This window comes from Prionailurus bengalensis, chromosome A3 (genome assembly GCF_016509475.1).
Source record: "Prionailurus bengalensis isolate Pbe53 chromosome A3, Fcat_Pben_1.1_paternal_pri, whole genome shotgun sequence".
In the NCBI taxonomy this organism is placed as follows: domain Eukaryota; kingdom Metazoa; phylum Chordata; class Mammalia; order Carnivora; family Felidae; genus Prionailurus; species Prionailurus bengalensis.
In genome coordinates, this window is record NC_057354.1 from 61726656 (window position 1) to 61747992 (window position 21337).

At 39.9% G+C, this 21337-nt stretch overlaps 1 protein-coding gene across 7 annotated transcripts in view; it reads right to left on the bottom strand.

Moving 5' to 3' along the window:
- VWA3B (von Willebrand factor A domain containing 3B) overlaps nt 1–21337 on the bottom strand; it is a 202340-nt gene that overhangs the window by 135616 nt on the left and 45387 nt on the right. The window lies entirely within an intron of this gene.

A 21337-nucleotide genomic window follows, 5' to 3' on the forward strand; every position in this document is an offset into this window, starting at 1 on the left:
CATCATCAGATCTGTGGTGGTATCTTGACAACATCAATATCAATGTGATGGTTGTGGTAATGTCCTATAGTTTTGCAAGATGTTACCATAAATGGAAACTGGATAGAGAGGACCTGGCTATCTCTATTATTTCCTTCAACTGTGTATAAAGCTATGATTATCCCCACACACCTCCTGACTAGAGCCTGCTATGCACACAAGGCCAGTAGTGACTCCAAGAGGCCATGAAAGAACCACCCATTTTCCATGGCATCCACGGGCCCAGCCACTGCCTTGGTACTACCCAAGGCATTGCAGGATTACCAGGGAGTTGCCATTCTGGGGTTGTTCCTAATTCGGCTGTACAGACAACTATTTAATAGCTATGTTTTCTAGTTTTAAAAATTCCACTCCAATAAAAACCTTAAAAACAACAACAACAACCAACTCAATTTCAGACAGTATACAGTCAGCTCAGAGAACACTGACTCTGTTATCATTAAAGTAAGCTACATCCAAATTCTCTAATGATAAATACCTCTGAGGGTACCTGCATTGTGCTCAGTATTGTGCTCAGGCCTTTCTAAACATTGTCTCTTTCTCTTTTTACCCCAACTCTGCAGGCAAATTCTATTCTTGTCCTCCTTCTACAGTATATATAAACCGAGACAGAATGAACTGTCCAAGGTCACACTGTCAACAAGCGGCAGAGCAGGGAAGGAGTCAAACCCAAGTTGGTGTGACTATACCAATTCAGCCACCCTGAATAGTTGCCCTAGAAAAGGATTGGATGGTTATAGAGGGTCCCTGCAGCCCCCTCCCTGAGCTGCTATTAAGATTCCAAGTCTGTCTACCTAATAGTCCACAGACGCCTGAGATCCCATAACCACGGAAAATGAGAGACCACCATCGGGTCTAGGGGCTGCCCCCACCCAGGGTAAAAGGATGGACCTTAAGCTACCAGGATAGACCAGAGTCAATGTTTCTGACTTTTAAAATGTCGTCAGGAAGGGCAGGGCAGAAGTGAAGGGATACCAGGGATCTGGCCCTCCCGAAGTGAGAGAGTATTAAAAGCTATATTCATAAAGAAGCAAGTGACAAGCCCTGACAGAGATGGATAGCCACCATGCCTCTGCAGCCATCAACAGCCCAAGGAATGGCACGTGATGTACACCCAGCTCCATGGTAGAACTCCAAAAATATCGTAAACTGCTGCCAAATGCAAACCTTAAGCCCAAAGCACTTTCTGACTGTTGTAAAAGCAAAACTGGCTTCCGGTTGCTTGCTGCAGCACAGAGGGGTTAAACAGCAGAATCCTCCAAGAAGTTCAAATGAGTCAAGGCTTTCCATTTTCCCCAGATTTGCCAATAATGTCTTAAGAGGTAGTGGACCACGGGTCAGCAACAAAGGAAAAATTCAAAGAAACGGAGTTGGCTCTTGATGATGCAGGAACAGGACATGTGTTTAAGGGGCAGCAACTGACAGCACGCTCCCAGTGCAGGCAGTAACAAGATGATCACTACACAGGTTTAGTCATTATAATTAGGCAGTTACAGATTCCTATACTGGTGATCAGAAAACAAAATAAAACTGTCCATTTAACCAGATTTGCTTTGAAAACAAAACAAGAAAAGCTGCAGGGCAATACAAAGTAGACCTTAGAATGTAGAGGTTTTATTTCATTATTCCACAGGCAATGAGGAAGGGCTGCCATTTTTATGAGGGTCACTTCTAAGGGATGTAGCTGGGACATCAGACAGCTGCAGCCAAGGGAGACAGCCCTCTTCTTAAAACAGAAGAGGGTGGAAGACAAGGCACAGGAAATCCCAGTATTCAGAGAGCTCTGTGAATTTGAGATGCCACAGAGGCGACAAAACCACGATGAAGCTGTACGGATTTTGATCATCAAGGTATAAGCTAGCCACAGTCTGCTGTGCACAGAAGCAGGATATGGTTTCTCATAGAGGCATCCAGACGACCTACAAAATCTTCCAACCCAAGTGTCCCCTCTCGTGCACCAATCCCTGATATCTCCCATGTGTCGTGAGGTAGCAATTTGAAGGCTCACAAAATTCTGACACCAGCTGGGAGAGATGTCACATTAAGCTGCTGTTTTTCATTAGGACCTGGTATTGATTTCTCAGACTGGCTGGTTTAACAAATGAAATGAGACCCAGATTAGATATGTTTTGATATGTCAGGGGAACACCACCTCCCTGTCAAATCTTCCATGTCTCACCTACAGAAGTCCAATTCCTTAATTATTCATTTGGCAAATATTTGTCAAGCACTTACCTAATGTGGCGGATGAGCACTGCCAGTGCTGAGGGCCCTGCTCCCTGCATTGCAATCAGGTCCAGGGTTCAAGGCCCCGATAACACTCCCTCTAACACTCTGCCACCTGGTCAGGGCACTGTCCTCCAGCCCCCCTGGGCCCCCGGACGCCGCTATCTTCACCACCAGGAAACTCACAGCCCTCCACTCCACCCACCCCACCCTTCATTCAAGGCACTGTTCAGCCTCCACCATCAAGCTTGGTCCATGCATCCCAGCAAACAGTGATCTGCCTCCTGCTCCTTCTCAACCCTGTGGAAGGAATCAGCCACACCACTGTTCTCAGTCCTTTTGCTGCCAGGGCACACTTGCAGCACTACCACCACCACTACCACCCCCATTAGATAGGCTGACAGTATATGCAATTCCTGGCCACCTGTCCCCCAACCTCCAATTCCAAAGAGCACAAAGAAGCATCAGCCAGTGATGGTGAACTAGAATATGCATAGCCTTGAATAGTCTAATTTAAGTCAATCCTTCACAAACATGATGCCTTATTTTTGGTACGCAGCTGCTTATAACACAGCTCACCACCCAGCAGCATGTGCCCCGTCATCCTGCTACCCAGACGTGTGGTCTACAGCTCTCCTATGGTGTTAGCACACAGGCTTGGATTACTGTTTATGCTTGTGCAGACTGACTTTGCTCACTAGATTATAAACATCTTGAGCATCGGGACAATATCTTTTCTTTCGTTGTATCCTCCATAGCACTTAGCACAGAAGCTAGTGTTTTCAGCAAGAATTCTTATTCTTCTTTGTTTTTATTTTCCTTATTAAAAAGAAACAATGACTGAGCACCTAATATGGTCTTTCCTCGGGGAATTGCCCTGCCTCATGACTGACAGGCCCAATATTGCAAGAAACTCTCCAGAGTGGTATGTAACAGACTCATATCCTTAGAGCATATAGCTATGCCCTAGGTATTCTAGACATTAGCAATGACTTGCCCTCAAGCAGTAAGTCCCTTCCTTTCAGATGCTCCTGCCACAGCTACACAAGGCTCCCCCCATTATCTGAAATACTAGCAATCCAAGGGCAGGAGAGGAAAGGTGATTCCAAAAGCAGCCAGGGATGGCACTGGCCCCAGGACAGTTTAATGTAGGGAGAGGGCAATCCAGAAACTAAAACCACCCTCAGCAACCTTGAATCACAGACCACCCCCTAATCCCAGTGCAGGCTCACCTGTCTGTGGCTCTTCTCCACTGCCCAGGACTCCTGGGTGAAGAACTGACTCAGATGAAAGGAGATTGCTGTCTGCCTGAGCCCTAAACTTCTACTTAGCTGTGAGGATCTGAAAGAGCTGAACAGAACTATCAAAAGGCAGTATTTTCAGGAAAAAGCAGCACATGCTTCTATTTACAGAAGGCAATACAACATTTTTTTAAATATAATAAACCAAGAGGTGACTAAAATGTCCAGAAAAATAAAATTATAATATGGGATAATATAGGTGTGATGAAAGGGGACAATTACATCCATAAAGATATTGCAAGTGGTGAAATCAGTAGTTTCTGTTGCAATGGAAAATCCCCAGTTATTCCTGTTACATTATATATTAAGATGTTTTGGTGTTGAGAAGTCATTGAACACCTTGTGGCTTGATCCGGCCCCATCCCCCCAACCACCGAGGTGCGTGTGCAGCTGTACTCAGTCGCCCTATGGAAATTAGCCACTAATTAATTTAAAGAAAATAGAGGCATTTCACCATCTGGATAAACATCTAGCATTTCCCTGGAGCAATGAATGTATATGCTTCACAAGGGCCATGATGTCTTAAAAGTAATTTCAAATACCAAGTATGGGCAACTTTTAATAAGTGTGATACTATCTCCTGGGGCCTCTCTCTTCTAAGTGGAACACCGCAAAATGCAAATGTGTTGCAGTCTAATCGTCCAATATTCACATAGCAAACCTGAATATAAGCCATCACTATTCACCCCAGGGTAAAGAACAAGTGCTCCACCAAACTCAGCAAGAAGCATGACCCCAGGCTCTGGGTGCTGCCGGGCAAGAAGTTGATGAAGACACGGGCACAGGGAAAGAGAAGCAATATCCAAAGAAAAAATGCCCACAAATAAAGTTTAGCTGAGTAAATCTATTCTTTTTAGAACAGGCAATACCCTCTAAAAGGCACCAAATCAAAAGGTGTTTTAATGAAATGGTCAATTCAGGGGAACTTTATGGGTTTCCTTCAGAGAAAATTTGTTAAAATTGTTGTTTTTCAGCTTTTCCATCACAAAAAGACCTGGCCTTCTTTTGGTTCTAAGGGCCCCACAGTGCACAAAATGAACACAAGATGGTCACAGAGCTGCTCCCTGATATCTGTCAACCAATTCTGAATCAACAGAGAAACAGTAAGGCTAGGGCTTGTCTTGGGGATCAACCCCACATTAGCATCTACTCAGCCTCCTGTCCTCAACAAAAGCCCATTTTTGTGAAAATTGATCATGTGGGTTACTGAGGACTGGGTCTCATTCACAAGTTTTAGCGCATTAATGATTTTCTTTAAACTCATAAGACACTGACCTAGGACCCAGGAAGACAATTATTTTAAAATATCCTCTTCTCAATAGGACATCCTCTTACAGCAATCATCATTCACTCATTTATTCAACAAAACTCAATCAATATCTATTATATTTGGGCACTGGAAATACAGGATGAACAGAAACAGTCCAAGCTTTTAAGAGACTCTCACTCCAGTGTGGTCTTCCCAAAGTGTGGTCCTCAGAACCCGTGTCAGAACCCCCCCCCCCACCCATCTGCTTTTTCAAAGTGCAAACTTCTAGGCCACACCCCAGACTCATTCTCCAGGAAACTGTACTCTTAAAAGCATCCCAATCAAAACAACCATGAGATACCACCTTACACCTGTCAGAATGGCTCACATTAACAACTCAGGTAACAACAGATGTTGGCAAGGATGTGGAAAAAGAGGATCTCTTTTGCACTGTTGGTGGGAATGCAAGCTGGTGCAGCCACTCTGGAAAACTGGATGGAGGTCCCTCAAAAAACTAAAAATAGAATACCCTATGACCCAGAAATTGCACTACTAGGTATTTATCCATGGGATACAGGTGTGCTGTTTCGAACGGACACATGCACCCCCATATTTATAGCAGCACTATCAACAATAGCCAAAGTATGTCTGAAAGCAGCAAGGGATAAACGTGCCCTCACATATAAAGGGAGACCTATAAGACTCGTGACTGATCTCTCTTTTGAAACTTGGCAGGCCAGAAAGAATTGGCACGAGATCTTCAGTGTGCTAAACAGAAAAAATATGCAGCCGAGAATCCTTTATCCAGCAAGTCTGTCATTTAGAATAGAAGGAGAGACAAAGGTCTTCCCAAACAAACAAAAACTGAAGGAATTTGTCACCACTAAACCAGCCCTACAAGAGATCCTAAGGGGGACCCTGTGAGACAAAGTATCAGAGACATCACTACAAGCATAAAACATACAGACATCACAATGACTCTAAACCCGTATCTTTCTACAATAACACTGAATGTAAATGGATTAAATGCGCCAACCAAAAGACATAGGGTATCAGAATGGATAAAAAAACAAGACCCATCTATTTGCTGTCTACAAGAGACTCATTTTAGACCTGAGGACACCTTTAGATTGAGAGTGAGGGGATGGAGAACTATTTATCATGCTACTGGAAGCCAAAAGAAAGCTGGAGTAGCCATACTTATATCAGACAAACTAGACTTTAAATTAAAGGCTGTAACAAGAGATGAAGAAGGGCATTATATAATAATTACAGGGTCTATCCATCAGGAAGAGCTAACAATTATAAATGTCTATGCGCCGAATACTGGAGCCCCCAAATATATAAAACAGTTACTTATAAACATAAGCAACCTTATTGATAAGAATGTGGTGATTGCAGGGGACTTTAACACCCCACTTACAGAAATGGATAGATCATCTAGACACACGGTCAATAAAGAAACAAGGGCCCTGAATGAGACATTGGATCAGATGGACTTGACAGATATATTTAGAACTCTGCATCCCAAAGCAACAGAATATACTTTCTTCTCGAGTGCACATGGAACATTCTCCAAGATAGATCATATACTGGGTCACAAAACAGCCCTTCATAAGTTTACAAGAATTGAAATTATACCATGCATACTTTCAGACCACAATGCTATGAAGCTTGAAATCAACCACAGGAAAAAGTCTGGAAAACCTCCAAAAGCATGGATGGAGGTTAAAGAACAATAGCCAAAGTATGGAAAGAGCTCAAATGTCCATTGGTGGATGAATGGATAAAGAAGATGTGGTATATATATATACAATGGAGTATTACTTGGCAATCAAAAAGAATGAAATCTTGCCATTTGCAACTACGTGGATGGAACTGGAGGGTATTATGCTAAGTGAAATTAGTCAGAGGAAGACAAAAACCATATGATTTTACTCATATGAGGACTTTAAGAGACAAAACAGATGAACATAAGGGAAGGGAAACAAAAATAATATAAAAACAGGGAGGGGGACAAAACAGAAGAGACTTATAAATATGGAGAACAAACTGAGGGTTACGGGAGGGGTTGTGGGAGGAGGGATGGGATGAATGGGTAAGAGGCATTAAGGAGTCTACTCCTGAAATCATTGTTGCACTATATGCTAACTGATTTGAATGTAAATTTAAAAAAATAAAAAATAAAATTAAAAAACAAAAAAGCATCCCAGTGATTCTTTTGCAACAAAACCTTGCAAAGCTTTAGTCTGATAGGCAAGGCAGGCATGTAAACAAGTTATTTCTACACAAAATAGTCTTGGAGAAAAAAAGTTGAGTGATTTCTGGAACAATATTCTAATACCCTGATGCCTCGATTTCTGCCCTAAAGAAGTGCTCCTCAAAGGAATCAGAGTTCTTTTTCCCTTTCAAAGTACTGGAGAGTCCCTGACATACCATCTTCTCTATATACCTATCCCAGGCCATGAACCTCACTGATGTGGTTCATAACATTCCACTATTTCTAATAGCGTCATCTCTTTAAGATTACATGTCTTTTATAAAGCCTGCTTCCTGCTGATGCATAAAGGAGGAGAAAGTGGGAAAAACTAAAATTTACTATGTGCCTACTATGTGCCAGCCCTTGTGTTGGGCACTTAAACCTATTGCCTTATTTACTCTCACAATGATCCTATAAGTAGGGATCATTACCCCCATTTCACAGATGAGCCAACTGTGGCTCAGAGAAATTAAGAAACTTATCCAAGGCCACACAACTAATAAGTAGTGCAGTCACGATTCTATTCAGGTCTGTCTCCAAAGTTCCCCATTCTCTTTCCACACTAGAATATCATCCCTGTGTATCTTCATAAACACTAGATCTAAAAGCAAATATCTGTGATGTACTGGTTGTTTTTAGCTTCCTTCAAGGGGCTTATAGACTCATCTCTTCCTGGGATGGAACACACCCAGTCTGTAATTGTGATATGTAGGTGATGATGGTTGCTGAGCTACATCCCCAAGGCCAGGGCCTAATGCGACATTCTGATGAGCAACAGCACACCCTTGGTGGCTTAGCTGTAATCTGCCTGTGCTGGGATTGGCAGTCACCCACAGGACAGCCTCATGGGGTTCTTAACTCCCAGAGCTCTCAAGTGTTAGTCTTCTGTTATCTGCATGTTTGTCTCCCTTATCCAACTGTGATTTCTTTGAAGACATTTATCATTTCTATAACCGGCCCCCCTGGTACATCCCTGACAGCTGAAAGACACTTCCAAATAGACTGTTCCAGAGCATAAACTTGCTGAGGAGAGGCACTTCCTTTTTCATCATTGTATCCCCAGAGCTCAGCACAGTGCTTGACTTTCAAAAGCAAATGTGGAGAATCTCTCACCCTCAAATCAGAGTGAGTATATTCAAAGGTAATCAGAAATCAACACCGGCTCTTTTACCTAGTGATTCGATTTAATTTTTAAGAGATTCTTGAGGGATTATGTTTTGTTAGGTGATGCAAGATGTCTGGACCCACTCAATTATTTCAGTGGGATCCTAAAAGATTGATTATGTTGGTGACCAAAGAAATGGGCTAAGCCCACCAGTGCCCAGTGAGAAAGGGCTGTGGTGAGCAATGGAGGCATCCTGGTGACAGGCTATACTACAGCCAGGAGCCAAGAATAACAAGGAACCCAGGATGTAAACCCACTGCGGGGGAAGGAATAGAGGAGTTCCCTGCCCTGAAAGAGTCTTAGTCTCTGGTTAAGAAAACCAGACCTTCACACATACCAAGATGTAGGGAAGAAGTGGGTGGAGGTGGAGGTGGGAAATTCTGAAATCCTAAACTGGGATCCTGGAGTCATGGAGGGAAGGAGCAACTTACAACTCATCAAGCAGAATGGGGTGCCTGGATGTCTCAGTCAGTTAAGCATCCAACTTTGGCTCAGGTCATGATCTTGCAGCTCACAAGTTCAAGCCCTGCGTCAGGCTCTGGCTTCAGATTCTGTGTCACCCTCTCTCTCCTCCCCTCCTCTGCTCATGCTCGCTCAATCTCTCTCTCTCTCTCTCTCTCTCTCTCTCTCTCTCTCTCTCTCTGTCTGTCAAAAATAAATAAAAATAGGGGCGCCTGGGTGGCGCAGTCGGTTAAGCATCCGACTTCAGCCAGGTCACGATCTCGCGGTCGGTGAGTTCGAGCCCCGCGTCGGGCTCTGGGCTGATGGCTCAGAGCCTGGAGCCTGTTTCCGATTCTGTGTCTCCCTCTCTGTCTGCCCCTCCCCCGTTCATGCTCTGTCTCTCTCTGTCCCAAAAAAATAAATAAAACATTGAAAAAATTTTTTTTTCTTTAAAATAAATAAAAATATTTAAATCATCAAGCAGAGGCATAATTGATACTCTAAGAGTTTGGGGTTCCCTAAATAGGAACCTTGTCCTTTGTTCCTTTGGAATCTCCTCCTCAGCCCTACTGAGCCTCTAAAAACAAAAAAGGTGTTGAACAAATGCTTGTTAACTAACCAGAGCAACTGTCTCACAGAAATTCAAGGCGAACCATTTATTGGGAGGAGCAGGACTTGGGAGATAATTAAAGTCTCTCAGCCTTGAAAGCCGTACTGTGGCAACAATTTTGGAAGTGCAGCTGCTCTAGCTCCATGGGTTGAATTAAACTGAGTTCTAGGAAGAAGGAAGAAGACCTCAGAGAGCCTCCTGCTGTCAGTGAGTTACAATCAGTGCTTCTAAATTAAATCAGAGATTAGAAACAAAGAGGCAATGCCAAGCCCGAGTGATGGGCCAGTAAACTTTACATACCTAATTAAAGATCGGAAGTGCCTTCCAAGAACACAACTTGGTTATTTTTTCTCTGCAAGCCTAACAGCCTGAATATATCTTAAAGTAAATAAAAGTTTGGTTTCATGATATTTAGTTTTAATTCGCGCATTTATCTCCACCACCACAACAAAAAAAGTGCAGTTTCCAAAGGCAGAATCAGACAAATTTTTACAGCTACACCATTTTTGGACTTCAGAATAAAACTAGCTGATCTGAGAAGCTTTTCTAACACCATTTTGCCAGGAGTACTAAACATAAAAATATTCTCAGAAAAACAGTGCCCTTTTCTATTACTGGATATCCCTTTTTACTAATTCATTGAGAACTCTTTCTCTTGGGGGCAGGAGCCAATATGGTGGTGAGCTCTATGAAGGCTGTTTGTAGTTTCATTCAATTAGGGGTGGCCAGCGTGCAAATGCTGAGGGCCTGGGGCAGTAATGCTCAGTGGTAAGGATGATGATGGATCCACTAGGGATGCCTGACATGGATGCAGGTGTAAGTGAAAGGTCCTGGGCTGCCCAAACCTGACCTCCAAGAACCATGACAGGGTCCTGAGCCGGTAGCCCTTTTGGTTATAGATATGAAACCAGACTTAAGGTATAACTGTGCCCCAACTGTCTGCACTTTGCCTCCTCCTTCCTCTTCCTCCTCCACTTCCCCACCCTCCCTCTACCTCCCCCTCAGGTATAAAGTGTGATGCTCTGGCTTGAAGTAGGAGCTCAGAGCTCTGATCATGGATGTCAGCCTGGGTGCTCATTCTACCATTGGACCGCCTTGAATTTCCAATTCTGAAGAGCCTGGTGGACCATCTAAAATAAATGCACTGTCTGCTTCACCAATCAGTCCAGGTCCCATGATAGCTACATCAATGCCAAAATTGTTTTCTTTGTTTTATTTGTTTTTTGTTTCGGGTTTTTTGTTTTTGTTTTTTTTTTTTTTGCCAGATGCCAGACCCTTAAGTGAAAATTTTTGCTCTAACATGATTTTACTACTCATATTTACTATTTAAGTTTAGTTAAATTTTTTGAGGATAAAATAAGAAGTGAGAACCAATATAGAAGATGAGGTTTGCTCCAAACCCAAGAGATCATCAGAAGCCTTTTTCCCTCCTATAAGGGAGTCCCCAAACCACCAAAATAGACCCCTCATTCTAGGCCCACAAGACTTTCACAACCTAAGGAGTAGCCAGCTCCCCACATTATTAGGATTGTACCCCCTTAAAGATACAGTCCCTGGAAAGCTCTAGCACCTAAAGTTCCATCCCCAAAGAGCAATAACCCAGACCCCATCCTGAACAACCTGTCCCTACATGAAAACTTCTGAGAGCTGAAAACTACCACATCCAATTTACAATTATTCTTGCACCATTCAAGCTCCTCCCTGAGCCCGGTCTGACAATAGGAAAGTAGGAGAAGGTCATGCCCAGAAAAGGCCTCAGTATAATCCTACTTACTACTTATAGTGGAAGAATGGGTGCTCCTGAAGGAGTCCACCACTAGTATCAACCTTGGAAATGGACCTTCCTTCTATCGGAACATAGTTGAACAGTATTCATTTCCTGGATCTAAATTCCAATTCTCATCCATCATTATGAATGAAAATAAACTGGTTAGTATCATTCTTTTTGTTCAGTATTTATTTTGAGAGAGTGAGCATGCACATATATGCACACTCACACACTCACAACTATGGGAGAGGCAGAGAAAGAGGGAGAGAGAGAATCCCAAGCAGGTTCTTCATTGTCAGCCCAGAGTTTGATGCAGGGCTCAATCTCATGAACCATGAAATCATGACCCGAGCTGAAATCAAGAGTCAGATGTTTAACCGACTGAGCCACCAAGGCACCCAGTATCATGACTATTCTAAAAATATTCTTCATGACAGAAGCTTTTGTATCGTGTCAGATTGTATTACTTTCTAGAACCAATGTCTAAAATAAAACCCCACCTGGAACCCCAAAAGGAAACTAACATTAATTGAATGCTAATTTTGTAATAAACATTTCCAGGTGTGCTATATGCTTTAATTTTCCCAACAACCATATGTGGTAAATGTTGTTGTTCCAATTTTTACAACTGTGGGAACATAGTTTAGAAAATTTAGGTAACTTGCTAAGGTCACATAAGTAGGTAGTGGCAAAACTAGGGTTTGAAATCAGGTCTGATTACAAAGTTGATTCACTTTCCAGCAAACACTGTTTTCCAGAGCCAAAAAAGAATCACACAAGACCAAAAATTTTTGATAGCTTACATTACTGTTCAGCAAAAATACTTACCTCTCCATCCTACTAATGTTAGACTCAGTCATGTGATTAGCTTTGGCCAATGAAATGTTAGTGGATGTGACATAAGCAGAGGCCTTCAATATGGCTGCATGGTTTGGCATGGCTCATGCTATTCACCACAATAAGAATATACTCTGGAAAGCACTAGTTAAAAAAGGGCAAGTCCATCTTAGATTAATCAAACTGAAGTTGACTTATAGACCTGTGATCAAGAAACAATGGCTGAAATCTTTCTAAATTTGGTGAAAACTATAAACCAACAGATCTAAGAAGCCCAACAAACCCCAAGTACAAGATACATGTCTGGAGGCCTGGAAGGGAGATTCTGTGGCATGTTTTGCACTTAAAAAGAAATGCTAAGCGGCTTCAGGAGGCAAAAAGAGAAATAAAGGAGCAGCCAGGGAGGATATGTCTTTTCTCAACCTACAGAGGGTCAGTAGCACTAAAAATCACACCTAATGGGGGCATGTGGGTGGCCCAGTTGGTTAGGCATCTGACTCTTGATCTCAGCTCAGGTCTTGATCTCAGAGTCTTAATCTCAGGGTCATGAGTTTAAGCCCTGCATTGGGCTCCACATTGGGCATGGAGCCTACTTAAGATTAAAAAAAATCACACCTGATGAAGAGTGTGAGTGAAGGGTAGTAGATGGGAATTATGAGAGGAGCTGAATTTTCATCCAGACCAATGTGGGGAAAACCAGACACAGTGCAGGCAGTCAGAGAATTCTAGAGGGCAAAGGGAACAAAAGGATATGATTCCTCCCCTAAAAGTTGTCCCATAAAAGAAATCCAGGGGAAAGGTCTCCAGAGAGCAGCTGGCCACAGAATCAGGGTTAAAGGCAACTTTCTGTTAATTCCTGAGGTGGGCAGACACCCCATCTGCACAAGTGCTCAGGGGGACTGATGCAGTAGGTGCCATGAACCTTAGTCCCTTTCCTGTCCTCTCTCTAAATGTTCTTGACAGTCAAAGGAGATTGACCTTAAACTCTTGGGAGGTAATACAGGAACAACTTAAAGCATCATGTGCTATTTAATGTGCCACCCTAAGCAGCCTCTGTCAAAACAATGGAAAAGCTTTCCATCACCTGAAAAGAACAGTCCTAGAAAAATAAACAGGAAAAACTTCAATGCGGAGGGAAATTCTTCCAAGGAACTAATGTACATATGATAATCCAAAGCAAGCACATGATAAATAAATGACTATATATGATATTTCAACTGTTGTCTTTGCAGTGAAGGAAGAAACAAGACCAAATTTCTCTCAGTCTACAACTAGTTTTTACTTTCTTAGGGGAAGAGGCTGATGTAAGAAATCACCCCAAAATATAAGGCCTAAAAATTGGTAATATTTCATATATAAGTAACTTATTCATATATAAGATACTATAACAATTTACTTATCAAACACATTAGGAGAAATGCAGATTCCTACAAATGTCGACTTACCAACAAATATCAAATGTCAAAATTAAATGAAATCAGATTTTGTAGCAATGTATCTAGTTTATCCAGTTTCTACTAGTTTATGTTAGAGCACTCTAAAGGACTTTGGAAACCTCAGAGAATTAATATAGCCTTTTAAATCTCTACTTGATAATGGGTAAAAATGCAACATTATTGGGGCGCTGGGTGGCTCAGTCGGTTAAGAACTGGACTTCGGCTCAGGTCATGATCTCACAGTTCGTGAGTTCGAGCCCTGCATAGGACTTTATGCTGAAGTTCAGAGCCTGGAATCCGCTTCAGATTCTGTGTCTTCCTCTCTCCTTGCCCCTCCCTCACTTGCTCTCTCTCTCTCTCAAAAATAAAATAAACATTAATTTTTAATTTAAAAAAATGCAACATTATTGTTCTAAGTTTTTTTAAGGCTTTAATACAGCTTTTAATACAAGCTATAGTAAGCAAACTACTGATACAGCTCAATCTTTTGTTTTGCTTTCAAATTTTACCACTGGACCTACTAAAACTATACAAATAAACAATGTGGGGGAGGAGTGGAGAAAAGAAAAAAGGAAGAGGAAAGAAACAAAATATATTTGGGGCAAAACATAAAAACCTTGAAATGTCAATGGATATTATGGGAAAACAAGTGTTCACTGACTAAGACAGCACAGAAACCAAACATACATGTGCTCTCCCCTCAGAAGATTCAGTCCAGGAGCACACAAAATGAAGGGTTATTTGGATAACATCAAATCCATCTTTCACATCTATAATAAATACACAGGGAAGATAGAAAAACAAATTAATGTCAAAAGGTCATCACCAGAAAGGGAAAACTAGAACAGGAAAGGGCAATGAAGCAGAGAAGATGGCCCAGAAGCAAGTCCTACATACAGGAATGCAGTATATTACAAAAGAAGTCACATACAGCAAAGAAGAAAGAAAGGTAAAGGTTCATAAGTCAATGAGGTGAATAGAGCTGCTAGCTATTTAAGGAAAACTCCGTTTATATCCTGACATCACACCACACCTCAAAAATAAATCTATTTTTGCTTTGAGAGGCCAAAATTTGAGAGGCCAAAAAGATCCTTATTTTTGTTTTAAACTCAGGCTATAAAGGAAAAACTCAGGCCACACCTGAAAAAGAGATGGAATCACAAAGGAGTTACAGGATTTACAGACTGGGCTTGCAATGCAAATTTTGAGGCTAATCTAAATTATTGCCAAAATGAAAAAGAAAACGAATAACTAGGATAAGTTATCAATAAGTAAGAATACCAATGAGTTAATGTCATTAATACACAAAGAGTTAGTAATTAAGTTTTAGGAGAGTCAAAATTTACATGTGGATTTTTCACTGCTCAGGGGGTGGGTGCTCCTAACCCCTTTGTCATTCAAGGGTCAACTGCATTATGTATCTTTTAATGTAACTTACAGAAGTTTTATAAGAACATGGGAAAATACTTGCTATAATATTAAGGAAAAAATTCAGAATTCAAAGTGGTACATAATATGACATTTATGCTTTAATTTTTTTTAAGTGGGCAATAAAGAAGACTTCAAAGAAATACACCAATATGTTCAAGAGTGAAAATCTTTGGGTGGCAACAATGTTTCTTTTCCTTTCTTTGTATTTTCCAAATTGTCTACAAGGTATCTGCAGAGGGCAGGACAGGTTTATGACAGCCTAGGCTCAGACCTCCTGCTCTGTCTCTTCCCAGGTATGTAACCTCAAAAAATAACTCTCAGGCTGTCTCTTCTGAAAAACTGGAATAATAATACCAGTCCCTTCACATAATTGTTATGGGGATTAAATGAGGCAATGTATATAACGCACTTAGCAATGCACACACACACATACACACACACACACACACCTGCTTTAATCATTTGGGGGAAAAATCCTTTGAAGTGACATGAATTAAACATTTTGCAGGATAGTACGCTTCAGCACCCTCATCCAATAATTAGAAGTGATATCATGTTTTCTGGGAAATAACTGATGTAATAGTGGGAGGGAAAAATGACAAAAGTTATTTTTTAATATTTACAAATAATATTCTCTTTAAAACATCTGACTTTAAAAAAAAAAATTTTAATGTTTATTCTTGAGAGACAGAGAGACAGAGCATGAGTGGGTGAGGGGCAGAGAAAAAGGGAGACACAGAATCTGAAGCAGGCTCCAGGTTCTGAGCTGTCAGCACAGAGCCCGACACAAGGCTCAAAGCCACAAACTGTGAGATCACGACCTGAGCCAAAGTTGGATGCTCAACTGACTAAGCCATGCAGGCACCCCTAAAACACCAGAATTTTATCCGAACCTGTTGAAAGATATTTTGTAATTTGAGAACTTGATAATAGATGGGCTAAGTGTTCAATGATACTTTGATTTTATGTAAATACAGTGAATGGCAACATAATACATGACATATAAATGTGTGACAAGAAAAAGTGAAAGATACCATCCATCCCACACAGATGAAGACATCAGGTTTCACACTGGTTTTAGAATTCTCTTTAACACATCTTTGAGCATTCAAGATTAAGCCTTCACTTCCAGGATAAACACAACTATATAACTCAACATCTTTTCTTTTTCCTAGAAATTACATGGGGGGTGGGAAATAAGAATGAAAAAGAAAACACATATGCCTTCTTTGCCAAATTAGGAGACAAAAATAACATCCAGATAACGGTTGTCAAGAACAGCTGAGAATGGGCAGAAGCTATGCAGAAGAAAGCACAGAGAACATGCACCGGGCAGTGGTCCAGAGAGTTGGGGCAGGTATTAGAAAGTGGGGGGGCCCACTCAATGTCAAGGGTGAGCCTGGTCAGCAACACTGGATACTGGAACCTTAATGACAAGGACTAGTAGCAAAAGTCTACTTATTTGGTTTACAAAGGCAAAAGAGGTAGGGCTTCACAAAGCATCACCCAGGACAAACCTATTTGTAGGAACCTCTCTCTCTCTCTCTAGAGCAGTAGAGAAGAAAGCCTTGAGTTGTGAAACAGACCCCTCCCTAGTCTAACTCCCATATAACCTGCCTACAGATATAGAACTTATCTCCTTCCTGTGCTGAATAATAAAAAGGAGATTAGCACACAGCATCTAAATAAGGGCACTATAAGGAAAAAAAAAGAGCAGCAAAACTAGCAAGAGATGAGTAATGCTTCATAAAAAATGTTATCAAGGAACACATGAACATGATTAACATTTCACCATGAATAAAAATGCATATGAAGCGATCATGTCCGTGAAGGAAGAAAACAAAGCAGAAATTTAAAAACTCCAGAGAAAGATGGCAAGAAACAAGAAGAGATGAAATATAAAAACTCTGGAAACAAGAAAAAAATCACAGAAGCTAGGATAAAATTGGTGGGAATTCAATGAAGAAAATATACTATGGAACTCATTATAAGAAGCCAGATAAGGTGAGCAGAAATAAAGTATTTTAAGATATTAGAGATAAAATGATAGATATGACAGTCAATGAAAATCAATCATGCTTGGGGCGCCTGGGTGGTGCAGTCGGTTAAGCGTCGACTTCAGCCAGGTCACGATCTCGCGGTCCGTGAGTTCGAGCCCCGCGTCGGGCTCTGGGCTGATGGCTCAGAGCCTGGAGCCTGTTTCCAATTCTGTGTCTCCCTCTCTCTCTGCCCCTCCCCCGTTCATGCTCTCTCTCTGTCCCAAAAATAAATAAACGTTGAAAAAAAAAATTTTTTTTAAATCAATCATGCTTTACACATAAAATGAGTCTCTGAAGAAGAAAAAAGGCATGGTGCAATGGTTAAGAGAATAAACGGAGTCTGAATCCTGGCTCTGTCACAATATGAACTTGGAGAAGCTTCTTAACCACATTGTCTAGTCTCCCAATCACTAAAATGAAAACAATAATAGTACCTACCTCAAAGGGTTGTTATAAAGATTAAGTCACTTAAAATTTGATAAGAGGCTTAGGGTGCCTGGGTGGCTCAGTCAGTTAAGCTTCCGACTTCAGCTCAGGGCATGATCTCACAATTCATGAGTTTGAGGCCCACATTGGGCTCTGTGCTGACAGCTCAGAGCCTGGAGCCTGCTTTGGAGTCTCCTGGAGTCTCCCTCTCTCTCTTCCCCTCCTCTTATTCTGTCTCTGTCTCTCAAAAACGAAAAAACATTAAAAAAAATTTTTTTAATTTGATAAGAGGCTGGCACAGTACCCAGCACATGTACTAAACAATGTCTAAGTTTTTTCTTAAATCTGAAAATAATAAATAATTTAAATTTTAAAATAATAATAAATAAAACAATGGAACAGAGCAAATATTTAAAGATATAATTCAAGGAAACTTGCCTCAAATAGAAGTTTTAGATCTCCATATGTAAAGGGCACACTGCACAGCAGGGAGTATCAACCACAGCAGTCAACACTGAGACATATTAGGGGACTTAATGGACTTTAAAGATAAAGAAAGAATCCTTTGGAGCAAAATGGCTGAATCCCTCAATCACACCCCCTCCCATAACAATGCCATTTTGAGAAGGCAAGTTGGCATCAATGCTACAGAAACAGAAACAGCTCTGTATCCCTGTTATGGCTACATGGATCATGAAGAGTTGGGCAAACATGACACCACCAAATAAAACTAAAAATGTTCCAGTAACCAAGCACCCAAAAATGGAGATCTATGAATTACCTGACAAAGATTCAAAATAATCATCTTAAAGACATTCAATGTAACACAAAAGAGCATAGACAACCATATGAAATCAGCAAAATAATGCATAAACAAAATAAAAGTTTTAATAAAGAAATAGAACCCATAAAAAAGAGCCAAAAGGGAATTCCCAAAACTGAATACAATGATAGAACTGAAAAATTCAAGAGAGCTATAACATACTTGATCATGCAGAAGAATCATCAAACTCAAAAACAGATCATTTGATATTAACCAGTTAGAAGAACAAAAAGAAAAAAGAAAAAAAAAGAGTAAAGAAAATCTATATGAATTATGGGACACCGTCAAGCAAATAAACATTCACATCATGGGAAGCCCAGTAGGAAAAGAGAAAGGGGCAGAAAAATGATTTAAAGAAATAATAGCTGAAAACTTCCCAAATCTAGGGAGACACATGGACATCAGGTACAGGAACCTCAAAGAACCCCAAGCAAGATCAACCCAAAGATTACTCTGAGACATGTTACAATAAAAATGTAGAAATTCAAAGACCAAGAGAGAATTTTGAAAGCACCAAGAGGAAAATGATTTGTCATATTCAAGGAAACCCCATAAAGCTATTAGTAGATTTCTTCTGCAGAAACCTTGCAGTCCAGGAGGAATTGGGATAATATATTCAAAGTGCTGAAAGAAAAAACTGCCAACCAAGCATATTATATCCAGGAAAACTGTCCTTCAGAAATGAAGGAGAGATAAAGACATTCCTAGACAAACAAAAACTAAGGAAATTCATCACTATTAGACCTGCTTTGCAGAAATGCTAAAGGGAATTCTTCAAGTTGTGATGAAAGGACACTAAGTAACAATACAAAAACATACAAAAGTCTGATACTCACTGGTAAAGGTAAATATTTAAGTAAATTCAGAATACTCTAATACTGTAATGATGGTATGTAAATGACTTCTATCTCTAGTATAAAAGTTAAACACTATTAAAAATAACTACAATAATTTGTTAATAGACGCACAATATAAAAAGATGTTAAGTGTGACATCAGTAGTATAGTATGTGGGGAGAGGAAAAGTAAAAGTGTAGAGTTTTTATATACAATTGAAGATAACTTGTTATCAGCTTAAAATAGACTGTGATATCTACAAAATGTTTTATTTTATGTAAACCTCATGGTAACCACCAAAAATATTTATAGCAGTTATACAAAAGATAAAGGAATTAAAGCACTCCACTACAAAAAAAAAAAAAAAAAAAAAAAAAAGCAAAGGAAGACTGTAGGAGAAGAACAAAGTAACAAAGGAAATTAAAACATAGGAAACAACAAATAGGAAAATACTTACAATAGTAAGTCCTTATCTATCCATAATTATGCTAAACTTTAATAAGAGGCTAAATTATCCAATCAAAAGACACAGTGGCTGAATATATTTAAAACACACACCCACACACACACAAAATCTAACAACATGCTGCCTACAAGAGATTCACTTTAGCTTTAAGGACATAGGTTGAAAGTGAAGGGATAGGAAAAGACATTCATTCATTGCAAATGGTAACCAAAAGATAGAGTGGTTATACTTATATCAGATAAAATAGACTTTTTTTTAATGTTTATTTTTGAGAGAAAGAGAGTGGGTGCATGTGCGGGGGCGGGGGGTGCAGAGAGCAGAAAGAGAAAGAGTCAGAGGATCTGAAGCAGGCTCCACACCATCAGGGCAGAGATGGATGTGGGACTTGAACTCACAAACCCATGAAATCAAAACCTGAGCCAAAGTCAGATGCTTAACTGACTGAGCCACCCAGGTGCCCCAGCCAAACTTTTAATCAAAATCAGTCATAAGAGACAAAGAAAGTCACTATATAATGACAAAGGGATCAATTCATCAAAAGGCTATTACAATTATAAATATATATGTATCCAACATTGGAGTACCTAAATATTTAAAGCAAATATTCACAGAAGTGAAGGAAGAAACAGGCAATAGTGCAGTAACAGGACTTCAATATTCCACATTCGGCAATGGACAGATAACCCAAACAGAACATCAAGAAGGAAACATTGGACTTGACCTATATCTTAGACTAAACACACCAAATGTAATTATTGATACATAAGGACTTACTAACAGAGAAAACAGGAAAATTAACAAATGTGTGGAAATTAAACAACACATTCCTGAACAAAATGAGTCAAAGGAAAAGTGAAAGGGAAATAAAAAAATATCTTGAAAGAAATGAAAATGAAAATAACATCAAAATTTATGGATTGCAGCAAAAGCCAGTCTAAGAAAAATTAACAGCAATAACACCTACATTAAAAGGGGGAAAAAAAAGAAAGACCACAGATGAGCTGAAATTTATACCTCAAGGAACTAGAAAAAGAAGAACTAAGCCCAAAGCTAGCAGAAGTAACAAAGATCAGAGCAGAAATAAATACAATGGAGACCACACAAACAATAGAAAAGATCAACAAAATTTCAGAGCTGTTTTTTTAAAATGATAAACAAAATTGACAAACTTTTAGCTAGACTTGGATAAAAAGAATCAAACAAATAAAGTCAAAAATGAAAGAAAAGTTACAACTGACACAACAGAAATACAAAGGATTATAAGAGACTAATATGAACACCAACAAACTAGATAATGGAACATATAACCTACCAAAACTGAATCACAAAGAAACAGAAAATCCAAAGAGACCAATAACAAGTAAGAAGATTGAATCAGTAATCAAAAATCTAATATAGAAAATACCAAGACCAGATGGTTTCACTGATGAATTTTACCAAACATTAAAGAATTAATACCAATCCTTCTCAAACTCTTCCAAAAAAGTTGAAGAGAAGGGAACACACCAAAATTCATTTTACAAGGCCAGCATTACCCTGATACCAAAGCCAGATTTATCTCTGATAAATATATATGCAAAAATTCTCAACAAAATACTACCAAACCGAATTTAACAGCACATTGAAAGGATCGTATATATATCATGACCCCAAAAGATTTATCCCCAGGATTCAAGGATGGTTCAACACATGCAAACAGTGTGATACACCACGTTAATAGAACAATGGATTAAAAATTATATACCCTTTCACAGATGCAGAAAAAGCATTTGACAAAATTCAAAATCCTTTCATAAAAAATGACCAGGAAATGAACTCTTGACAAATTGGGTATATCAGGAACACAGCTTAACATAATAAAGCCCATATACAACAAATCCACAGCTAACATACAGAACAATGAAAAGTTGAAAGCTTTCCCACCAAGGTCAGGAAGAAGACAAGAATTCCCACCCTCACCACTCATATTCAACAAAGTATTGGA